This window comes from Primulina tabacum, chromosome 17 (genome assembly GCF_025594145.1).
Source record: "Primulina tabacum isolate GXHZ01 chromosome 17, ASM2559414v2, whole genome shotgun sequence".
Classification (NCBI taxonomy): domain Eukaryota; kingdom Viridiplantae; phylum Streptophyta; class Magnoliopsida; order Lamiales; family Gesneriaceae; genus Primulina; species Primulina tabacum.
In genome coordinates this window covers 34,481,279-34,490,265 of record NC_134566.1, presented here as the reverse complement: position 1 = coordinate 34,490,265, position 8,987 = coordinate 34,481,279, and the positions used below count along the sequence as shown (strand labels likewise).

Here is an 8,987-nt window from a genome sequence, read left to right as displayed (position 1 = left end):
AAAGTTTTGTTTAATTTAGCAACTTGAATTTATTTTGTTTTGATCTTTTTTTTCCCGAAGCCACTAAATTTATAGAGAATGATTGTTTGAGATCGATTATATCATAGTGACATATGTACATATAATAAAGCTCATATTACTCGAATTAAAATTAAATTGATAAAAAATATATGAAAAATAATTAAAGTGATATGACCTCAATACTTCATGTCACGCCCCGGGACGGGGGTTGGTTGACACTGGCGTTGCTCTCAAATTTACATTCGAAAACAACAAGACTCAGAAATACAAAATTCAGACCAGTCTTTTATTCATAATATTAATTGTCTGATACAACTCAAAGAACAAATGTTTTACAGCGGAAATGTAAAACCAAACATAACATCATTTTAACAGATACAGTGAAAACATAATTTAGAACAGTCTTCTTCACCAGCCCCATAATTGAGTCTGCTCTTCCTCTTCTAACAATTCTTCCTCGTTCTTATCTGAGATGGTTTGGTGGGTGAGTGATATGGTCGTCACTCAGTAAGCGGGGGCGGGAATAACTCCCAGTTTTCAAAACCATTTTTAAACAGAAACAGTAATACGAATGATATACAGAAATTTTCATTTTCAGACAGAAATCAGTATTCAGAAATCAGTTATCAGAAATCAGTATTCAGTAATCAGTAATCAGAAAAGTTATCAAGTAGCACTGAGCACGTTCGTGAATTTCATGGCTAAACTGATATCAATCCCCTATATGTTCTCCCCTCTACGGGGTGAGACCAGTAATCAGTAATCAGTAATCTTCAGAATATATATATATTCCTACCATTAGTTCACTAAGTTTCAGTGCTTCAAAAATCAGAGATCAGAAATACTTAAAACATGAATTATCAAACTGGTTTCAAGATATTTATACATATTCCACTTACTGTAATTTGCTAGAGTTTCGGTTGTTGAAGTCTGGAATCTGCTTGTTCTTGCTACTGGATTTTTCAACTCGAAAATACACTCTTTTTAGCTCAAATTTCAAGTGATAACACAAGACTTGGTAACAACAATTTCAGAAACTTGAGGGTGTTATTTATAGGCAAATTCTGACGTTAGCCTCCCAAATAATGGCCATAATCTGCATTAATAGCTTTACTTCCATGTTAAACTGCTTCAGTTACAAGTCATAAGTTGAATCAGTAACTGTCTGCTCTGCTGCTGGCTTTTACTTGTTGTCTGCTGCTGGATTCTAATCTGCTGGAAAATACCAGCTTTGAATATTAGCTTCAGCTGATAATTTTGCATTGCTGCTGAAACTGCTGGAAATTCGGATTCTCCACTTCAAAATATGGGAAAATTTGTCGTTGTCCTTTATTTTTGTTTATTATCATTTTAATGTGTATAATATAAGCTTTATTTTGTCTACATATGTCATGTGGATATATCAGTATCAAATAACTCATATTCGATGAATTTAATGGTTTCGGGCAAAAATGGACCAAAACTAAAAAAATCAAGCTTTGATAAGTTACAATACTAGACAAGTTACATTACTAAAAAACAGTCCAACTTATTTTGGATATTGTTCATTTAAGCAGTTAAAATTGAGTATTGATCATATAAAAATGTTTTTTTTTTTTAACTTTTAATCCTATTTCACTGTAACACTTGTGGCGCCCGTCACACAAATATTTTTTATGTCACATATGTGGGTTGGTATTCTTTTATTTATCTTGGGAAATCACCGGATAGAAATTGCTAACCCAAATGGCTACAAGAAAATGATCAAGGAAAAATTTGACTCTTTTTTCTTTAAAACGATATTGTTCCGCCCGGTGCTCACTGTTGTTGGCAATTCGTTTTCTAAGATACAACGACTACGGCTTCAAAATAGTAGCAATACAAATTTTAAAGTCACATGAACTTTAAAAATTTGGAATGCTATCAAGATAATATACAAACTTTTTAATTTAAAATTCTAAGCGTTAAACTTAAATACTTGCAAAACTTGGATTTAAATGCAAATACTTAAAAAACTCAAAACTTGAAGACAACTCTCGAATTTAATTTCAAAGTTCGAATTTAAGCGTATATAAACTTAGAAAATCCAAATTTAAGATTTTTATTTTGAAAATTTGAATTTTAAGCGCTAATGCTTAAAAATTCGAATACAGAATTAAACTTAGAGAGAAATGAAAAGAAGAGAAAATTATGCGTTGAATGCAAATGAATGGAATCTTATTTATAGAAGATGAAAAGTCTTGAATCAAAAGACATGCATGTCACGCCCCGAAACCGAGACGTGTCATCAGCGTTGTTTAACAATTTAAAATCGTATAACAACAAGCCACGTAGTACATCAAATAACCAAAAGCCAGTCTATTACATAAATCAATAATCGTCTTTACAATGCGGTTGAAACGAAATGCGGAAGCGTAAAACACAATAATATAACTAAAAGACAGAATAACGAGACCGGTCTTGAATCAGATCACCATCCCCAAAAGTATTCTTGTTCTTTATCTTCGATTTGTTCTTCGTTCTTTTCTGGGTGTGAATGTAAGGGGTGAGTACTTGGGAAATACTCAGTAAATGGGGCCGATCGGGCGTAACAAATATCAAGGTGATAATTATACGAATATATTATCATAATTTCGATGGAATACATTATTATAATTTCAATAGTAACCATGTTGAATCGAATATAAACAAAGTACAAACATAGCACTGAAAATCATCTCATTTTTCATGGTTTACTGATCAGTCCCCTATATGTTACTCCTCTAAGGGGCGAGGCCAAAAGAACGGTTATTATATCCCACCGCATCAGGGCCTTAAACAAAACATATCAAACATCAAAATTTCCTTGTAATTTCTAATTCGAATCATTACAGTGCATTTCAAATATTTCAAACATACTTTCAAATATTATAACTAATATCCAACAACAAATTGTTCAAGAATGTTCATAACAAATATGAACGAATATATCATGCCGATCGAATTTCAAGAAACATACATAACGTCTTTTTAAGCAAATGTGGACATACTTACAAAGAACAAGCATGTCGATATATAATATCAAGTAGTACACTTATGAAATGCAAGTGTACATAAAAGTATAGCAAAAACCCACTTACCTGATGATAATCTTCAAAGATTTGAGGGAAAGACAACTAAAATTCGGACACGAAAGCTGCTGGACTGCGTCGAACCGGACAAGAATTCGGCTGATGCGGTGCTTCGAAAATAGCTGCTAGGGAGCTCGAAAGTATGGCTATTTTTCTGCTGAAATTTTCAGAATGTTTGTGAATGTTTTGTGCCTTCTTTTTGGTCATCATGCATGGTATTTATAGGCTCATGGAGGGGAGATGAAAAAGCTCTCATTCAAGGCCATTACATCCATGTTTATGGCCTTCTTGATGGCTTTAAACACCATTAACATGTTGTTATGGCTCTTCAAATTCCTCCTTGAATTCATGACTTGAATGTGGTTTAAAGGCTTGGCTTGTGTGGTTATTTTCAGGTCACAACAATGCATCTTCATAAAATGATGCACCATTTCACTAATAAAATGACACATTGTTTCGGCCAAATCATGGCACCTCTTCAATGTTTTGGCCAATCAATTGATTCAATCTTTTCACTCGATAAAATTCGAATTCAATTAATTTTTCATTCACCTTAATTGGTAATCGAAAAATAATATTTCGACATGTAGCTCGTTCGAATTATTTTATCGATTCTAAACGAATACAAAACTCATTTTTTTAACAACATCAATATTTTTGACATCACGTTGATATTATCTCATGTTATATCAAGAACTAATTTAGACTCAAAACTCAAAATAGACAGAGTAATTTTCATTTGAGAACACAGCTCAAACCCCAAATGAGAAAACCCTAGCTAACCATAAAACCCATGTCGATGAGAAATGTAGCCTTGCATATTTCTATCTATATACTAGCGGAGTGGTGTCATTGGTGGGCTGGATTTGTTTGGAGAAATGTTGGGCTGGGTTGGGCTTTGTTAAGCACGCGAGGAAAAATTAAGTCTATCAAGTCGATCACGTGATCTTCTTTGGTTTTTTTGGTATTCTTTTTTTTTTTGTTTCTGTAAATGGTCAGAATTTATGGTTAATTAATTAAATTAATTGTTTTTATTCTTTTTTTGTTCTTTTTCGACGGAATACTGACGTGAGTAAATCGATGTCCGACATGGCCATTCCGACGTATAAAATACAGTTATAATGTCGAATTTTAGAGAAAAAGACCAAAAACTACAATAATTTAGAGGAGGGATTTGTATAATGTTTTCAATAAATGTGCGACGTGAAGTTGATGGCTGAGTTTGCGTGGGTTTACAGGCGAAAAGATTCAAACACTGCACATGTTTGCATTTATGTCTAATCCTGCATTCATGCATGTATGTACGTATGATCATCCATGTTATGTATGGAAGAGATTTATGAGCTGGCATTTCCAGAAACCTTTTTTTTTTGTTCTTTAAAAAATTTAAGTTTATAGCATGAGCGCGAAAAAACATTTCTAATTTTTACCACAGAATAGGTTAAATTATGAAATTTTTACATTTACCTCTCTTATAGTTATTTGTGAGAGTAAAAATGATAAAAAGAAAATATTTTTATAATAGTTGAAATAATTTAAATGTTAAAACTAAAAATTATAGCTTTTCTACTTTTACGCGAACTTAATGCAGTCAAAAATCTGTTAGATCATTTTTCTCGCTTTTGTGAGATATTAAAAGTCTCACATCGTTGGATTAACTCTATGAAAATTGAATATATGGATTTGAAAATCCCTCACTGAACTAGTTTTTTGAGTTGAGTTATGTTCAAGTCTCAATCTCAATATGTTATCAGACCCATGTTTTGATTATGGCTCAGGTTCATCATTATGTGTTAGATTGTCCTATAGACCGTCCGACAATGTCTTGTTACTTCACGCTCCAAATGTTTATTTCTGACCGTGATGGAGTGTTTTAGATATCTCACATCGGTTAGATTAAATCTTTGAGAATTATATCTACGAATTTGGACAATCATATCTCTTTGAACTAACATTTAAGCTTGAGTTGGTACAAATCTCAATCTTAATAACTAATCATAGTTTTTTTTAACGTTCCACGATTAATCACGTTATAAAAGGTCCTACGTGGGATGATGGAATTTTTATTTCATTATTTCGTCTACTAGTTATGGTTATTTTTTATATAAAAAAATAAGTTTTTTAGTTTGTGAAGAACTAATAAACAAATGTATATATGTACAAGAGTTTAAATGTTTTTTTAAAAAAATTAAAAATAGAAGTAGGTATTATTTGAAATACTTAAATACAAATTATATTGTCGAGTGAATTGATTGGAAAGTAAATTACTATCTATATTAGTTAATGGCGCACATGCAAACAATTATATGGAACCAATTAATTTCAAAATTATAATTTTTATGTCGCAACTCGCAAGCTTCTTGACCTAATGTCACATGTTGTCCCAACTTGGAACATGTCTCGAGTATGAGGTTTGAGACCCTGAAATTCCAGCAGCAGCAGCAACTAGAAGATTTCAGTAGAAGCTATCAATTACAGCAGCAACTCATATTTCAGAAGATGGTATTTTTCAGCAGACAAAATCCAGCAGCAGAAGAGTTCAGTAGCGAGATTCCAGCAGATAGCTACTGGTTCTGCTCAGGACTGGTAACTGAAGCATTTAACATGGAATAAAGGCTATTAATGGCAGATTATGGTCATGTTGAAAGGCTAACAGTCAGATTTTGGCCTATAAATAGCACCATCAATCCCTGAAATTGATGTTACCAAAACCTTGAGTTATCACTTGAAATTAGAGCTAAGAGAGTGCATATTTCGAAGCTGTAAAATCCAGTACGAGGCAACTTGATTCCAGAAGACTGCAACCGAAATCCTTCAAGAAAAATACTGTAAGCGGGCTTATGTATAAATATCTTGAAACCCGTTTGATGATTTCTGTTTTAAAGCAAAGTATATTCTTGATTTCTGATATCTGATTTTGAAGCACTGAAACCTAGTGAACTAATGGTAGAAATATATATTCTGAACATTACTGATTACTGGCCTCACCTTTTAGAGGAGAGAACATAGGAGACTGATATCAGTTTAGCCATGAAATTCACGAACATGCTCAGTGCTTACTTGTTAAATTCTGATTACTGAATATCGAATACTGATTTCCGATTACTGATTTCTGAATACTGATTTCTGTTCTGAAATAAAGAGTTTCTGTATATATTCGTATTACTGTTTTTGTTAAAAATGGTTTTGAAAACTGGGAGTTATTCCCCCCCACGCTTACTGAGTGACAATCATATCACTCACCCACCAAATTCATCTCAGATAAGAACGAGGAAGAGTTGTTAGAATAAGAGGAGCAACTTCAGTTTTGGGGCTGGTGATGAAGATCGTTGTTCGTAGTTCTGATTTATATTATATTCCGCTGTATCTGTTCAGACATCTTATTTTCTGGTTTACATTTTCGATGTAAAACATTTGTATCAGACAACGATTATTATGAATAAAAGACTGGTTTCTGAATTTGTACTTTTGAGGCTTGTTATTTTCGAATGTAAATTTGAGAGCAACGCCGGTGTCAACCAACTCCCGTCCCGGGGCGTGACATGAGGCCTTCCCTCCCCAAATATATAAAAGAAAATAATTAAATTTTTTCTAATGTTTGATAAATATAGATCACTAGATTAAAATATATATCTTTCTAATAATAAATAGATAGATTGGTCTATATTAAATAAAGTGTGGCGGAAGTTATTTGCCCTCGAATTTATGTTAATACAAAAATATACATAAAATCGAGTACATGCAACATAAATTAATGTGCAAATAACATCGGTAGTAAAGTATGTGTAAATAGTAAAACTATAATTTAAAAACATTATAATAAAAATAATTTTTGCATATAAACATGTAAAGAAATAGAACCACATGACCTTATTTTTATTTTTATTTTTATTTTATTATCATTTCTGCTTATACGATCATCCAAAGATGCACAAAATACCAAGCCAGTAAAGAGTACTGTTTAACTTCAAGTACTTCATTTGGAACGTTAAAGAATGAAACACGGATAAATAATTTAGTCTATCTCATTTGGAAGATGATTTCACGGATCTTTAATTGTGATATGGGTTGATTATCTTCGTATTTATAATAAAAAGTAATATTCTTTCGTAACTCAAATAGAAATTCGTCTCACAACATTGATGTACGAGACTTTCTCACAAAAGATATTGTAAATAATTAATGTACAACATGTGAGATCAAGAATAAAACAAAAGTGATTAACAAGTCGTGACATGAATCGTAATTTCTCATCTTCTAACCACAAAAAATGAACAAAAAGGTTAATTTCACGGGCAAATTTTTAAAAAAAAATTCAGTAGAAATTAATCGAATGCTGATTAAATATACCTTCATGTGCATCGAAATCGAAGTTACTCAAATATTCCTTACTTGATCATCTAACAGCCAATCCTCCAGCACTGCGAAGCCATCCGGGTCGGGTTTACTATCGGAAACGGATCTCGAAAGTCCAGAGCTTGAAGATTGATCATAAGCCTGACCGAATCCAAACAAGGATTCAAATGCTTCAGACAAATCAATCCCACTTTGCTTTCAATTCCAGGAGTGAGGATCTGATCATCACTCGATGCACATCGCATTTCGACGAATTCGGAGTACTAGAAGTACTTGGATTGAATCTCCTCGAATTTCGGTGTCTTTTTGACCCAATCTTTGAGCAATCTGGCGATGTTTTCAGTGCTTGATGCTAAGAAAATGCCTGGCCTGGAGAAGAATGGTTAGCATTATTCTCAAATGACAATGCATCCTGAAGGGCCTTCTTAGCTGTGTTTATATCAGCTTGTAGCCTCCTTTCCACTGCCCTCTCGAGATGGAATGCGGATTTTTCGGCGAAAATTCGACGAGGGTAGACTGATCTACCGATCCGATTCCGAGCTTCTTGAGTTTCTTCTTAAATGAGTGTTCCAGTAGTTTTTGATGTCATTGTCTGTTCTTTCCGGGAGATAAGAGCTATGGCAGCCCATCTGCACACACAGAACATGGTTGCTATTTCAATATATATACATAAAGTTTTAATTAATTCTTAGAGTCGATATAATGAATGTAGCATACTTGTTGCCCAAAAGGGCTTGAAGCCGAATAATCATCTTTTCTTCATCATCAGTGAAGCTGCCTCTCTTGATCCCTGGCCGGAGATAGTTGGTCCACCTTAGCCTGCAACTCTTGCTACATCTCTTCAACCCTGCAAAGACAAATCTTTTCATGTCAGAATCGATCTCTAATTAACCACTAATATTACGAGCAGATTCTCTCTCCCAGAAATGGGTAAAGCATTTCTATTCTCGCTGCAAGAAAATTAACGAAACTGAAAATATAACCTGTTTTACTGGGAACAGCCCTCCAATTTCCGGGGCCATTTTCTTGAACAAAAGATACCAACATGATTCTTCTTCAGAGTCCACGGCCCTCTTCTTCACTCCCGTTTCATCACAGCAAGGCGGTCTCCCCATTCCCCCCCGCCGCTACTAGCTAGTTTTGTCTGTGTCTTTCTGAATCGTCTTCCTCTTTTTATTTTTTTGCCAACTTCCGCAAGCTTTAAGAACAGAAAATGTTAGCACTTTAATTTTTTTTTCCCAATCTTTAAATTTTACTTACTTATTTGAGACAGCTGAGACATTTGTGTTTTGGCTGTGTTTTGTTTTCATCACCATATATAGAAATAGCCACATTGATGTGTTTTCTATATCATGACATCCGACCGTAAAATGTAAAAGGAGTCCTCGAGAGGGTCAAAGTAGGATTCATCTTCCTTCTTCTTTTTTTAAACTTTTGTCACGAGAAGAAAAAATATAATCGATTTTTATGTACAATGAATAAAAAACGAGACTATATTTCAATAAAATTTTGATATTCGAC

General features: G+C 33.5%; 1 pseudogene; it reads right to left on the bottom strand.

The window, feature by feature from the left end:
* Positions 1-7,425: 7,425 nt before the first annotated feature.
* Positions 7,426-8,581, bottom strand: LOC142530737 (myb-related protein 306-like; annotated as a pseudogene).
* Between the last annotated feature and the right edge of the window lie 406 nt (positions 8,582-8,987).